This window comes from Pteropus vampyrus, unplaced genomic scaffold, assembly GCF_000151845.1.
Source record: "Pteropus vampyrus isolate Shadow unplaced genomic scaffold, Pvam_2.0 Scaffold103, whole genome shotgun sequence".
Classification (NCBI taxonomy): domain Eukaryota; kingdom Metazoa; phylum Chordata; class Mammalia; order Chiroptera; family Pteropodidae; genus Pteropus; species Pteropus vampyrus.
This window is the reverse complement of record NW_011888884.1, coordinates 3,739,753-3,756,409: the sequence shown is the minus strand read 5'-3', so window position 1 is coordinate 3,756,409 and position 16,657 is coordinate 3,739,753. Positions and strand designations below refer to the sequence as shown.

General features: G+C 36.8%; 1 long non-coding RNA gene and 1 pseudogene across 1 annotated transcript in view; one reads left to right on the top strand and one right to left on the bottom strand.

The window, feature by feature from the left end:
* LOC111742881 overlaps positions 1 to 16,657 on the bottom strand; it is a 39,291-nt gene that overhangs the window by 16,070 nt on the left and 6,564 nt on the right. The gene's annotated exons all lie outside the window — the stretch shown is intronic.
* LOC111742920 lies at positions 3,528 to 3,646 on the top strand (annotated as a pseudogene).

Below are 16,657 nucleotides of genomic sequence, written 5' to 3'. Positions count from 1 at the left end.
GGATGGTCCTAGCTGGCATTGACCAGATCTGCCAACCCCCATCCTGGGGCAGTTTAGCTTTCTCATATATGTGTCACATTTCAGTAACCAGAACTCATCTAGAGTGAGGCTGTTAGGTACAGGGCGTGGTGCATGGGAAGAGTTCCAGAGTTGGAGTTGGGAGTCCGAGGTGCTATCTCCCTTCCATTGTTGTATCAAGTTACCTGACATATGTCATTTTATGTCATTTGAGACTCATTATCCTCCTTTATGAAACGAGATGGTTGGATCAAATGTAGAGGTCCCTCTAACATCTCTAAGAGTAGAATGTGGAGGTGACTTCTGCACTGACTGACAGGTCAAGTAGAATGGATATGTAGCAATCCTAGAAGAAAATCCTTTCCTTCTTTGATTCTCAGCCCCTGAGGCAGCCTTGGAGCTTGACATTCAGCAGTTCAACTACACTGGACGGTAGCAGCTCAAAATACCAGATTTGTGCAGGGGTATTGTGATGGAGTCTACATACCATGCATGCCAGCTCAACAAAGAATTTCTGGCTAGGCTATGAGCTTTCTAGAGTTTCTACACTACCAGAACGGATTCACCCATGTCTCTGTGTCTACATACGGGTGGCAAATGTGAACAGAATTTCAAAAACCTAAAAATAGTCATTTTGGCTTCTAAAACAATAGCCCATCAATCTCAAAAACTATTCACAAGGAAATAGAAGGAACAGGAAAGAGCTGGTGGAGACCCTTCAGGCTTGCTTTGGCCTCCCACAAGTAGAAATGACATTTAGGAAGTTGAAAAAGTAGAGATTAGAGGAAAGGGGAGAAGGGATTAAGGGGAAGGAGAGCTTTTAAAAGACTAGTAGTTACCAGAGGACTATAGACTAGTGGTTACTAGGAGGGTGGGGGAGGAGCGGGGAGGTGAACAGGATAAAGGGGGTCAAATATAGAGGGGTAGAGGGAGGGTGAAGTGGGTAAAGAGGATCAAATATATGGTAGCTGAAGGAAACAGGACTTTGTGTGATAAACACACAATAGAATATACAGATGTCAAATGATAACGTACACCTGAAAATTATATAATTGTATTAACCAATGTTACCCCAACAAATTTCATTAAAAATGAATGAATGAATGAATGAATGAATGAATAAAAGCCTATCAAAATCCCTGGGATCAGGGCATCAACACATCAATTGTGAGGGGCCGTAATGTAATTCAGCCCCTAACGGGCTGATCATTAATGTCTATTCAGTGCTCTGGGTCTCTCTGTGCTTTCATTTGAGGTGAGTGGGTAGATTAGATGACCTCTCTGCTTCCTCCCAGTCCCAGATTTCCCAAATTTCGTCGTTTTCAGCTTTCTCTGTCACAAACCTCTTCGTTTTTCCTTGGATTAGCATATATAATACCATGTAGCATAGGTAAGTGAATCTCTACATTTTCCTGGTTCAAAGGTAGAAGTCAGTTCGTTAGCCATGAACCTACTTTTCTGGAAGTTCCAGGACTAGAAGTTGTTAATTTGACTGAAACTCCTCACGGAGAGAGAAGGAAATAATTGAAGTTGCAGAGAAAAGAAAACTGAACACAGCGGGAATTCGTTAGAGAGAGGCTGGAAGACAGGGAGGGAGACATGTATAGAAACACCTCGAAGGCAAAACAGAAAGAAAACCTACTTCGGTGTGCCCACAACCACTGTCGAGTGAGTGATGTAAGTCAGTTCTCCTCTTTCATACATGTTTTTTTTTTCAAATGCAAAAGATACGTTTTGGCGTTCAGGGACCATCCCAACTGCATGTAACCTGATTCTTTTCAATAAAGAAGGTGATTCATTAAATGTGTAACTAAATGTGATTCCATTTTTATAACCTTGCTAGGCTTCTCATATAAAAATAGCCATAGTTCAGGGAAAAAAAAACTTTCGTTGGTTGGAGTATATAAATTCTTGGTTCATAAACCATTATCAGCCGTAGAAAGGCTTATAGAGAGATACCTGAGGGCAGCAGAAAGAGTAGAGAATTTGCTCTTGGGATCCTAGGTTTATGTCTCTGTTCTGATATTTCCTAGCAAGCAGCTGAACCTCTATAAGCTGAACCTCTGAAATGAATATAAAAGGACCCCAGCATGACCAGCAGGCATGCCTCCTTGTGGAACTGCTCATTCTAGAGACAGAATCACGGTAGTGGGTAAAGGTGAAAAGTGTCCAGAGCATAGAGCAATAGAGACCGATATGTGGTGTATACATTACCACTCTCTCTCTCTCTCACAGCCTATGGTCACATCAGACATCGTTCATCAAGCGTGGCAGGCTCTACTTCTGAGTGTGAATGTGTCTCACAATCTTTCTAGCCATCGTGCTCCAGGCAGTCATTATCAATTGGGTGGAGAGAACATTTGAGGTTAAAACAGTTTGCTCTCCCTGGCCTCGAGCTTACTCTGAATGATGCAACCAGATGCACTGAATTTTATTGAAATAAATGTCAGGAAAATTAACAGGACGGACTCAGAAAAGATAGCTGTCTGCTGAAAAGCAAGGAAAAGATCAGGTTGGATGTGAAGGATGGCGGCACCATAGCCCCATGGTAGGAGAAAGCAACTGATGAAGAGGGATGAGGTAAAGCTGTAGGTACCAAGAAGCCTCAGAAAGAAAGTGACCCAAGGGAGCCCTTGGAATTATGACTCAGTCCCAGAGACTTAAGTTTGACAATTGCTGCCTAAAAGAGGAAATGCTTGGACCTGCCAGTGGGGCACAGGAATGGTCCATGAGACCCAGGTACTACTGGCACTGCTGACAAAGCAGCACTGCTGTGCTGCCTGTGGTACATGTAAGGCCAGCTAGAAATGCAAGACGACAGATTGCTGGTACGAGGAATGCTTGCAGCTCCGCAGCCAAGGATGAGTCAAATTTCTATCATGTACTAGTTTTGTGCCAGTGGGCAATTTATTTAACTCTCTGAGACTCAGTTTTTCACATAGATAATTGGAATCATAATGTTATCTCTTTCACAGTGTAGTAGTAAGAATCTGATACATAGTAAATGCTTAATAAATAGTAGGTATCACTGTTGTTATTTTTTTCACCATACCTCTGCTTCTGGAGAAAGCAGAGCTGTAGGACCCAGGGAGAGCAATGATAAGAGTTTAAGCTAATATGAATTAGGCTACCGGGAATGTACTTTGTTGTAATCAGACATAAAGCTGACTTGAGGCTGGTTTCATTCCTTGAGAGGGCTGATTTATTTTTTTACTCTTAACACCTCCAGCCCATCGTGGTCCCAAATGAAAATCCATGGTGTTTACAGGCCCCAAACTCTGACTTCGCATCTCATCAGACTGTGAGACTACTCAAAGTTCTGATCAGCTTCTCACTCTCACGCCTGAGAATCGGTAAGTCCCTCAAAGGGGAAATTATCGCAGAATATCTTCATACTCCTCTTTTCTTTATTGTCCTAGACGCTCAAGTCCCGAGTTTTAAGTATTATTTTATCCAGGCTACTAGTTATTCTTAATTGGAGAATTCATTCTTAAAAACTAGTTTGTAACGTCTACGGCCATGCCAACCTGAACAAGCCCGATCCCATCTGATCTCGAAAGCTAAGCAGGGTGGGGCCTGGTTAGTACTTGGATGGGAGACCACCTAGGAAGACCAGATGCTGTAGGCATAAAAAATTTAAAAAAAAAATAATAATAAGGGATTGCAAGCTGACAAGGTCCTTGCAATCTGTGAGGTCAACTAAGGGTTGCCTCGCCTGAAAAAAAAAAAAAGTTTGTCATAATTAATAATGGAGACAAGTCACTTAATGTGCACTTGAAAAAAAAATGACTATCACATAAAAATATGATAATTTATTTTACTAAGAAAGAAAGCTATTTAAAGAAAATAGTATCAAGTAAAAAAGTTACAGATGATGTGAGAGTAACTGATGTTTTTAGATCACTGGCTTAGTACATAGTAGGCTTTCAATGTGTGTGTTCAGGTCTCTATTACTTTTGCCTTGATTACTACAAATTTCCTTACTAGTCTCTCTGTTTCTGTCTCTCACTCTCCCATACAAAATATACTTCATACCTTAACCTAGAATCTTCTAAAAACACAAAACTGGTCATATCCACCTCTTTATTGAAACCCTTTACTGAAATAGATCTTATATCAGTAAAGCTTTCAGAGTTAAATTGGCTTAAAGAATAAATATATTTATTTTCTCACAAACAATAGATCCAAAATTAATTGGTTTTAAAGTTAGTTATCAGTTTAGTGAAGTCAGATGCATGAGTTGGTTCCTCTGAAATTCTTTTGGTTTTCTATCTTTGGATACAAGATGGTGGCCATGACTCCTAAAATAACATTTTCACACTCCGATAAAAGCATAAAAGAATCGAGGAGGTAGTATAGCTCTCTTTTTATCATGGAGGAAAATCTTGGCCAGAAATGCTCCTGGAACTTTCTCTTATGTCTCATTGGCCAGACTTAAATCACATGACCCTTCCCTAGATGCAACTGAACTTGGGACAATGAATGTCTAGAAATTCCACCCTCCACAGTGGGAGATGGGCTGTGTCAGCAAAGAAGGTAGCTGCAAAGTTGCAGCAAAGAAGAATGGCTGTTTTTAGCTGACTATTAATATCTGCCACAGCTAACTATTTTTTTTTACACGATAAAGTCCAAACTTCTAATCATAGTATGTTAGTAATTCTTTCATATTGTGAGAAACCCACCCTACATTCAAGTCTGATTAGCATATATTGAAGAGATATACTGGGGAATAGGGAAGCCCATGAAACCAGTTCAGCAGGTCTCAAGGATAATGAGATGTCTCAGCCTATACTGCAGCAGCTCTGGGCTTATTCAGAGCAGAACAATGGAAGTGATAGTTCCATAATCCTACTCAGGTACGTGGTCATTGTGTTGAGTCAGTGCATCTGTGACACCCCTGAATGTCTTTTGACCATTGCTTTCCTTCCTACTGCTCCTGACCGTTGACCCTGTGGCTATTACATTCACACCTCCAGTGACAAGATTGAGCAGGTTACTCTCTTTCCTAAAGAGGCCAGTTCCCATGCAATCTCTAAGATTTGGCTCAAGCATCATGGGAAGTATTCGTTGATTCTTTAGGGAACCTTGCTTTATGCTTCCTGGTCCCCTTTGCTTACTGTATCACAGAACCAACATCTCTCTGTTAAAATTGCTTCTCCCCGGAAGGCTTATTAGGAGATAGATTTTTGGGCCCTGCTCTAGAGGTTCTGACTCTGTAAATCAAGAATGGCCTAGTAATGTGCATTTTAACCCACATGATTCTGTGTGAGGAAATATCAATCCTATGTATGAGACCCGTTACATACCAAGTCTTCCGAATTCTTAGGGAGTCGTCTGAAGTCTTCTCAGTGCTGTACACTGGATCTGGGCTTTTCTCTGACTTGCTCAAAACAGTGGCATCATAGGAAAACAGGGCCTAAACAGCTTCAGTTTGGAAGAAATGAGGAGATGCCCTGAGCTAGGGATTTTAGTTTCACTTAAATGGAGCCCCATGGTGGGATTTTAAAGATCTGAGGTCAAATCCAGACCCTGCCATTCAGCAGAGTATAGCTGGGGAAATTATTTCACTTATCTGGGCTGTAGTTTGCTTTTCTGCAAAATGGGCATGTGATTCCAGCCCCAGTTTCTGCTGTTGGGATTAATTGAGATTCTTGATATGAGTGTGATGCTCTTTTTGAGTGTGACCAGGAGAAAGCTCTTCTTTAGGGATGGAAGCAACTCACTGGTATGCAGTGGGCCCTGGACCAACCACACACTCATCTGTATTCTCCACACCCCATAGCCCGCAATGCTCCTAGCTGAGAATCTAGGACTTTTTTAAGGTTCGTTCAGGGATGAAAGATGAGAGCAGTTGTCCAGTCTTCCCCCTGCTCAATTTCACACCACACACACACTTGGAGTAGCAAAAGCAAGCCAGGGTATGTCAAGGTCTCGGGATCCCTGAATTGGCAGAGCCAGAGCAATAGCCGAGACCTAGACACAGGTTCTCAAAACCTCATTCCTGCACTAATACTTAGTTCTTCATTCTGTACCTCTGGCACATCTGTGCCTCCTTATTGCTTACTTGAAAAACTCATAAAGCAAAAAAGGGAAGATTCTGTCCTGTTCTGTAGCCAGTGTTGGTGGAACAGAGTTCTGAGGGACAGAGGGTGGTGGACTATAAGGGAAGAAAAAATGCAATGAACATGCAACTCATCCATATGTTTGGTCAGTCTACTGCTTCTGTTTAGGGAAAGAGTTCACAATTGTTATTATTTAAAAATATGTATATCCCAGTATATCCCAGTATAACGTACATAGAAAGAAGTACACAATCATTAGTGTAGAGTTCAGTGATTTTCACGAACTGAACATCATTAAGAAAACCAGGAACCAGCACAGCCAAAGCACCCCAGAAGTGCCTCTCAAACTCCTTTCCAGTCATTAACTCTGATCCTGGCTCCTTTGGGGTGAATTCCTTTTTCTACTCATTAACATTTAGAATCATACAATATGCACCCTTCCATACCTGGCTGCTGTGGCTCAACCTTATGTTCATCAGCCATGTCCATGTTGTTGTGTGTAGTTGTTGTGTCTTCATTCTCTTCACTCATAATTATTCCATTGTGTTAATGTTCCACAAGGTGTCGATCCATTGTAATATTGTTAGTAGTTTCCAGTTTGGGGCTATTATGCAGAGCACTGCTATGAACATTCTTGAAAATAACTTTTGGTGGGCAGCTGTGCTCATCTGGTTTGAGTGTCCACTCAAGGGTGGAAATGCTGGGTCAAAGAATGGATCTGTTTTCCAAAAGGTGGTTACACATTTTGCATTCCCACCAGCTGTCTATGAAAATTTCAGTTGCACCATATCTTTGACAACACTTTGTATTTTTGATTCTTTTTTCATTTTCATTTTAGTTCTTGTGGGGGGCACACAGTCAGCCCAGTGACTTTGCACAAACAGAATTTGATGTCTCCAGAAGAAGAAGCCCTCGTCAAGTTTCGCAGTCCCCATCAATCCTTACAATCTTACATGAAGCCACCTCAAATTTTTCTGCCGCCTGCCATGTTCCTAAAAGCATTTGAGTTGGAAACCCCTGACATGTACTCTGTCATCAAAAACTAAAAAGAAATAGATTATTATTCCCATTTTACTGAAGCAGAAACTGAGTAACTGGCCCAAGGTCACACAGCAAGAAAGTGACAAAACCATGTGACAGCAAAGGCTGGACTTGTGCTCCTGCATGCCTTTCCCAAGCATGATAATTAGCTGGAGACCAGGCAGGATGGTAGAAAAGCAGCACGCTTTGTTAGAAAAACTGGGTTCTACTTCTCAGTGGATTCATTTCTAACTAGCTGTACAAACTTAAACAAATTAGCATGCTCTTACAACCTCAGTTTACTTGCCAGTAAAGCAGGAACGATGATAAAATATCTTAAGAGGGTATTTGGTGGATTAAACGACACCACATAAGTGAAACTGTCTGGCACAATGCCCCAGAAAACAATAAATATATGTTAAAATCTTCGATGGAAAATGATATCTTGAGTTCAGGCCTCTAAAAGACCCCATTCTATCTCCACTAATGTGACCAAAGGAACATAAAAATTCTGACAATTCTGCGCTGGCATTGAGAACTCAAGAAAGTTGTCAGCCACCTTCCTCGACCTTTGGAGGCTTTCTCTAGGACGAATAGAGTTAGATCAAAGCGAGGGAAATTATAAGAACAGTGGGAAACCCTGACAGAAGCTGTCTTGGTTAGAGGGAGGAAGGCTGAGGGCACAGATAGGTGATGGTACGGAGAAGAAATGCTGTTCTGGGAACCCCATCTATAGCTTGACAGCAACTCAATGTGGGTTTGCAGAGGTGTTATGATGGAGAACAGTCAGACAGTGAGGCTTCTCCATGGCTTGTGGGCTGTGGTACAAGGCAGGAGGCAGGACAGGCCTGTGTACTTCTGTAGTGCCCAAGAGAGGGAGAATGGGAGACAAACAGAGTTCTGGACATGGCAGGAGCATCGAACACAGTGTTCCCTAAGAGACAGCCCATCTAATGTCCCCACCTTCCCTCCTCAGGGAGCCACAGGAAAGAACTAGAAAAATAGCTAGCCCTCTAGCCTAGGATCTGAGACAGGACTTCTAAAAGCAAAGCAAGGAAGGGCTAAAACAGATGAGGGAAAATCAAAAAGGATCCACCCATCCTGTTTACGAGAAAATATCCGTCTTATGTACAATGTGTCCTCTTTCTACTTGACTGAGCAGAGATAGAACTGAAATGGAAACAGTGAAAAGATGCTGCAAAATAAAAGAAGGAGGAAAAAACATCACTCAAGTTTCAGACGAGCTTATTTTTGGAAAAACTTTACTAAAGCAAACAGAGAATAAAAGTAGGGGGAAGCCGTTTAGAATTTAAAATGTTGACTAACATAGCTTTTGCAAATATACTCATAAAGGTAATTACAACCCCCCCAAATCCTCCAACCAGCCTTAAAAGCTGAAACTGAGAAATAATGTATCAAAATATGAAAGATATTGAAACTGTAAGATACAACGAAATGGATTGAGGAAAGCATGTTTGAGTTTAAGTGCATGGCACAATTTTTGCAGGTTTTCTGAAAAAAAGAAAACAAAGAAAAAAAAAACCAAGGTCTAAAAATAAGTGGAAAGAAGGAAGATATTTTGTGTCTTCTCGATAGTCTTATTTAGAATGAGAGGCTCAAGATTACAAGCAAACAGGAAATATGACCAGGAGCCCGTCTCTAATCTATGCTGTATTAAGAATCAAGTAACATTATATTCTTTCCTCTGCTCATTCATCCACCCATCTTGGCCAACTCTGTCCATTGAGGGAAGACAAACATGCATGCTGGGAAATGCAATCTCCACAGGTAAAGCGGTAAAGTCATAATGGCACCTGGAAGAGCCTAAAAATGCATATGGGAACTACGGTTTAGGTGGGAGGCAAGTAGAAAGGGAGCTCAATGTGGTGCTTGGGAGAGTAAACTCAGGAACCAGGTTGCCTGTGTTCAAATCCTGAATCTGCAGCTAACTAATTCAGTGACTTTGAGGGTCTTTCTGTGCCTCAGTTTTCCCATCTAAATAGGGATAATAATAGTACCTACCTAGTTATTGTGAGCATTAAAGGAGTTCATGTATGTCAAGTGCTTAGACAGAACCTGTTATGTAGTTATAACATAATATCTTTATCATCTATCTACTTATCTATCTATCTATCTATCTATCTATCTATCTATCTATCATCATCATCATCATCATCAATCTATCATCTCTCTATCTAATGAATCAGGAGAAACCTCATTCAAATGGAGATGGGAAGCTCTGAAGGGGGAGCTCTCACACATGCATCATCAGTCACAGCTTAATTTACACACCCCAGAAGAATGGTGGAAGATTTTTTCCTTGCCCAGCAACAACCCAACCAATGAGAAGCTGCCACTACTCAACCTTTGAGAAACTGGCACAACCTCCAATTCTTACTCTCCTCCAATGAATTTTCATTCAAAAAAGCCCCTCTCAACTTTCTCCTTTCCACTACACAAGAACCGGTCCTCTCCTTTTTTCTCCGGACTTGCCTATGGTTTGGCATAGTTTGCAAGTCTTGAATTGGAATTCACCTGCTAGTCCCAAGTAAACTCAATTTTCCTGGCTTAACCACTTACCTATTTGTTTTAAAGTTTGACACTATCTATCTATCTTAGTAAGAAGAAAAGTGGTTGGGGAAGGAAAAGATACAGCACTGCTGGAAGAGAATGTACTATTTCGCCAACTTGCCCATCAGTTACTGGTGTGAGGAAGAACTACCCCTACCACACAAAGTCAGAAAGGGAGTCAAAGGCAAGTCCTTATTCCTGATCTCTACGAGGTCCATCCACACTGAAGACTCCTAACAGGTGAGAAAAGTAAATGTACAGCCTACTGAAGAGAGGGACACAAACCAAAGTGAGCTGATTAGTCTGAAGGTACATGCAAAGTGGAAGAAGACAAACATAAACAACACTGCCGAATAAAGAACTAAGCGTCCAAGAAGGAGCATACTTCTGAAAATAACCCTCAAAATAGCAAAGATACATTTTAATACAACAAGAAGAGAACACCTACCAATATGTTAGACATAATATTATATTTTATGTATGTACATGCACAGTCAATCCTTATTATATGCAGATTCTGTGTTTGCAAATTTTCCTCCTCGATAAATTTATTTGTAACTCCAAAATCAATACTTAAAGTGCTTTTACACAGTCATTTTCGGATAAGTGGCATAAAATTTGGGTTGCCCAAGTGGCATGTTCCAAACTAAGGTCAAACAAGGCAACACTCTGCCTTTTGTTTCAGGTCTCATCGTGAAAACAAGTGTCCTTTTTGTGGTCTATTTAGTTTTCACGTCTTTTGTGCTTTTTGTTAGTGGTTTTACTCTTTTAAATGTCTTCCAAGTGTCATACCTAAGTGCTGTTTTTTATTCCTAAATACAAGATGAGTTCAATGTTAATGAATCCAGTATATATATTATATATATTGTATTTGTATATTTTAGAAATGTATGTGTGTATGTGTTTACACATAGTAACAAGTGTATATACTGATTAGTTAATAAAAATATTGTGACCAGAGGCTTGCACTCTGCAGGAACCAAATCCTATATTTCCCCTAGAAACAGTGATTCAATACTTGCTAACACTGAATGAAATAATGAGAATCAGCTATGTGTGTATAGTGTATATATACACACAGAACATACATGTGTGTGTGTGTGTGTATATATATATGATATATATATACACACACACATATCAGTGATACTGAAACAGTAATTGAAGGGCAAAGGAAATGAAATAGGAAATCCAGAAACAGACCCTAGCACAGTCTAGTGTAGTATAATATTATGTAGTATTCTATTATTTAGCTTACTACTATTTTAGGTTTATTAGTAGTAATTTTATTTAGTTTACTGTAATGTAATGCAATATGATATTTAGACACATGTAATATTTAGACACAGGATAGCACGTGTGAGAATCATATGTATGATAAGGATGATGACTCAAATTAATCAATATTATATAAACTAACTAAATAATTAGGAAAACATTTAAGTTTGATTCCTATCTCACACCGATATGACAAAATTATTACCCTTATTTATATTTTTAAATAATAAAATGTTGACGATTTACTGCCATAAATACAAAATATTTTTATAGTAAATAAATAAAAATATTGAATGATTAATAAAGAACATAGCCAAATTGGAATAATAATAATCTGGGTCCAACATTTTAAGTTATACCAAGTAAATTGAAAAGATAGTGGGGAGGAGGGGAAGGAAACTAAAGTATGCTAATTTCTTTATTTGAGAGAGTCGAAATTCAAGAAATATTATTTTATTTTTGACTTTGCAAATTCGATAATATAGGTTCAGGCATCAAAAATAATTTTAAAAATAGACACAGATGTTCTCAGGCATTTTCACATACGAACCCTTAACATCAGAGAGAAGTGAACATACACTCAGGGATCTGTGAACATAACCCAGAATGGCCCAATCCCAGACAGAAATTTCAGAACTTTCATGTGAATTTTGTATTTTATCACATTGTATATCAATTAGTGTCAATTTTAATATGATTTTTTATTTCCTTGCCATTTAATGAAATCAATACTTTAAGAACCTGTATTACATTTTTCCTGTGACATTACATACTCAGAGCACATTGCTGTATATCTCCTTGGATATATGAACTAGTGGACTTAAAGATAAGTTATAAAACTTTTAAACTATTAGAGAAAAAAATCAAGTAAAAATATTCTACACATATGCATAATTATAGAAAGAAATTATTTAAAATATAAATCAAGATAACAAAAGTAAGACAAAACAGAACAATTATGACTATAACTGAAAATGTAATATTCCCTTATCAAAAGATAAAACTTCAACTTGGGCAAGAAAAACAACTCAAACTATAATTTTTGGATATGCATAAAGAAAAATGTTTTTGAAAGATTAAAATTTAAAAGATGGTCAGCCCAATATCAGACAAATGCAAATAAAAAATCCTTAGGGATAGGATGTTAAAATAAAGTAGACATCAGAGCCAAAATAATTTAAAAGATGGAAAAAGTATTTTTACTGATGAAGTGCATAAGGAAAGATAAAGGTAGAGAATCTATTACTCTTATGAGTTTGATAATAAAGTACTAAAAAATACAAAGTAATAATAGTTTGAGATTTAAGAATAAATTAACACAAAAATTTTAAATGGGACATAAATTACATAATTTATGGGATTAAAGTTTTTCCTATAGCCACATATTGAAATCTAAGTCTACAAAGAGAAAATGCAACTCTTTTCATAGGTTTATGAAACATTTACAAATGTTAATTATAATCCTCAAAGAACTTTATAAATTATAGAGATTTTACAGGTCAATTCTATCTTGAGTACAATAAAACTGAAAATCAGTAATAAGGAAATTTAATTAAAGCCCAATCACCTGGAAAAGTAAAAACACTCTTGTAAATAATTTTTAATACAAAAAGAAAAAACTTTTTACACATTATTTGAAATATATTTCTTAAATACTCCAATCAAAGCATTACATATAAAAATTCACAGGATCCCAATTTGTACCAAGAAGATAAGTTATAGCTTTTCATGCTTTTATTGTTGTAGAAGAAAGAATGGAAATAAATAAATTATTTAGAAAAAGAACACATGGGTCAATAGAGAAATCTCAATGAAAATTAGAAAATATTTTGAACTATATCATAATAAAAACACCACATAGCAGAACATATGGGGTACAGCTTAACCTGTTCTTGGGAGGAAATTCATCACCTTAAATGTATATAATAAAAAAAAAGAAAAGCTGAAAACAATCATTTTAGTACCCACCTCAAGAAGTTGAAAAGAAAACTAAAACCAAAAGAAAGCAAGATGAAATAAATTATTTTAAAGAACAGAACTTAATAACATAGAAAATAAAGAAGCAATAAAAAGTCAACAAAATGAAATGCTTATTATTTGGGGAAAATGACTAGTATTTACCAAGTCTCGCTGAGATTAATGAAGAGGGAAAGAAAATATTATCAAAACCGGAAATTTAGAAAGGGTATAATTATAGGTTCTATGAGCCTAAAAGAGATAATAAGAGATTATTATGAAAGACTTGGTCAATAGATTTGAAATTCAGATAAAACTGACAAATATCTAGAATAATACAACTTATCAAAACTGACTCAAGAATTTTTAAAATTGAATAGCTTAAAGAAATTAGATGTGTAAATAAAAGCCTTCCTATAGAGAATTCTACAGACCCAAGTGACTTCATCTGTGTATTTTTATAAATATATAAGTAATAACACAGTCTTATTTTTAAGAAATTCAGAGACTAGAAAAAGAGGAAATACTTCTATGTCATTATGAATCAAGCACAATCCTGATATAAAATCTGACAAGAACATTATAAGAGGAAGAAAACCACAGGCCAATTTCTCTTATGAACATATAAGCAAAAATGCTAAACAAAATATTATCAGTTTTATACAAAAAGAATAGTGCATCATGATCAAATTAAGTTTGTTTCAGAAATAGAAGGTTGGTATAACTTTCAAACACCAATCCATGCAATTCATGACCAAGAGAAGAACCACATCATTATCTCAATAGAATGTGGAAGAAATATTTGCTAAAATTCAAAACCTACTCATGAGTTTTGAAACAAAAATAAAAATAAACTAATTTTGTGCAAAATCCCAGCGAGTGTTCTTGAGAAAAAAAATGACAAAATCAATCTAACTTTTCTTTGGAAAAGCAAATAGCTTAGAATAGCAAAAATAATCTTAAAGAAGAAAAACTTAAAGGATTTACTCTGCTAGATATCAAGACTTCTTTAAAAAACTAGAATAAGATAATATGTTATTGGTCTTAAGAACAGAAAAACAGATGAATAGAATAGAGTAAAAAGTCTAGAAATAGTACAATAATAGTCTCCTGATTTATGACAAAGATGTGATAACTGAGGAGAAAATGGTCTTCTCAATACATTATGGTGGATCAATTGGACATTCACATGGATTAAGAAACTTAACTTCTACCTTGTGCTGTGCATAAAAATTATTTCTAGACAGACTATGGGTTTAATATGAAAATTAAAGCAATAGAACTTTTAGACAATAATATGGAATATTCTCATGGGATAGGTAAAGATTATTTGAACTGAACATAAATAGCATTAACCATAAAAGATTGATAAATTGGACTATAGTAAAATTTATAACTTCTGCTCATGTAAAGACAAGTTTCAGAATGGGATAAGATATTTGCAATAAATCTTTATAAGATAAAAATTGTATATGTAATATACATAATATGTAAATCATATTTCATACAACTATGATTAAGGACCCATATCCATAATATAAAAAGAACTTTTACTAAACAATAAGAAAAAGAAGTAATCAATAACTAGGCAAAAGATGATCAGGGACTTCCCAAAAGGAAATATTCAAATGGTGAATAAATGTGAAAAACCCTCCATTATAATTCATAAAGGAAATGGAAACTAAAAGCCCAATTATATACCACCAAACAGCAGTACAGTGAAGCTAACTGACATTACCAAGTATTGGTGAGGATGTGGAGTAACTTGAACCCTCACAGACTGAATGACAGTGTAAAGTGGTACAATCACTGTGGAAAACTCTTAATAAGAATCTCCAAATACTGCACAGATGTACTGTATGACCAGCAATTCTACTCCTAGATAACACTCAACACAAGAAGAAAAGTTTTGGTGGATACAGAATTGTCAGTATTTTAGTCCACATGAGCACAGAAAATAAGAACAAGAATGTTCATAGCAACATTGTTATAATATCCCAAATGCCCATCAAGAATTGATCAATTAATAATTGTGATATTTTCATACACTCGAATAGCAGGAAAATGAAAGAGCAACTATTTCACATAACTACATAGATTGGTTTTATAGAATGTAAGGAAAATACACCAAAAATGAAAGAGTATAATGTGATTCTCTATATAATACTAAAAATAGGCACAAACTAGTAATTATTAACCTTGGTAGAAAGACATAAGAGAGGAATCTAGGGTGCTCATAATTTCATGATAATATGATCTGGGTGATGGAAACATGGGTGTGTTAACTTTCTCAAATTACATCACTTGCACACTTTTCTCTGTATATGTTATTCTTTGGTAAAAACATAGACATGTCAAAATGTTTACAGGATTTACAACTGAGGTTAGTATCATAAATGATATTTAAAATTTTCTTTACATTATACTTTTATAAACTTTTCAAATATGTAATATTTAAACTTTTGGGAGTGGTTTACATTTTCTAATCACTCTAGTGAAACCTCCTCTTCATCCCCATAGCCCTTCTCTAGTCTATGTCTTAAAACTGTCTTGCCTCAATGATTTTAGTGATCTCTTGACCAGTCTCCTTGCCTCTAATTTTGTAAATAGGAGGCAAAATTATCTGTCAGATATCAGTTATTTTTGTGGACCCCAAAAGAATCCCTTAACTCTGGAGCAGTTAATTTTGGTATCTTTTTAGACCACTGGTTCTTTTATTTATTTTTTAACCACAACATATATGAGTAATGATATTCCTGTGATCCACACACTCCCATGAAAATGAAAATGTTGTGCTAAGTTAAAGAAGCCAGGCGCAAAAGGTCACATATCTGATTTCTTGTATATGAAATATCCAGAATAGGTAAATTCTTAGAGACAGTACACAGATTGTTGGTTGCTGGGGCCTGAGGGGAGTGGGGACTAGAGAGAAACTGCCTAATGGGTATGGCATTGTTATGGGCTGAATTGGACCCCTCCCACAAATTTATGTATTGAAACCCTAACTTCCAGTACTTCAGAATATAATTGTATTAGGGGATAGGGTCTTTAAAGAGGTAATTAAGTTAAAGTGAGGTTATTAAGGTGGGCCCTAATCCGATATGACTGATGTCCTTATAAGAAGAGGAAATGTGGACACAGATACATTCATACAGAGGGAAGACGACAGTCTGCAAGCTAAGGGTGGAGGCTCTCAGAAACCAATCCTGCTATAACGCCTGATCTCCGATTTCCAGCCTCCAGACCTGTGAGCCACCCAGACTCTGATATTTAGGAATGGTAGCCCTAGGAAACTAATACGGGGGTTTTGTTTTGGAGTGATACAAATGTTTTGTATCAGAGGTACTGGTTACACAACATTGTGAAAATAGTAAATACCATTGACTCGTTCACCTAAAATGGTTAATTTTACGTTATATGAATTTCACTTCACTACATTAACAAAATTAAACAAGACAAAATAACGAGATCCCCAGCTCCCCTACCATACACCAATAGGCCAGACCACCTTCCTTCTCAAATGAAAATCAAAATACTGGAGGTTTATTGTTCAGGGAAGATAAAACGGAGCAGCTCTGGGGAAAAAAAAAGAAAATCCGGAATTTTGTGAGCCAGTTGATAAGTGGAACTATTATTGAAAGTTAAATTTTATAAAAATGTAATAAATTAATTACATTAAGAACAATGATAAGTACTCAAAATTCCTCACTTCCTAATTATTTTACTATCTTTTACCGTTTATGCTCTTGACA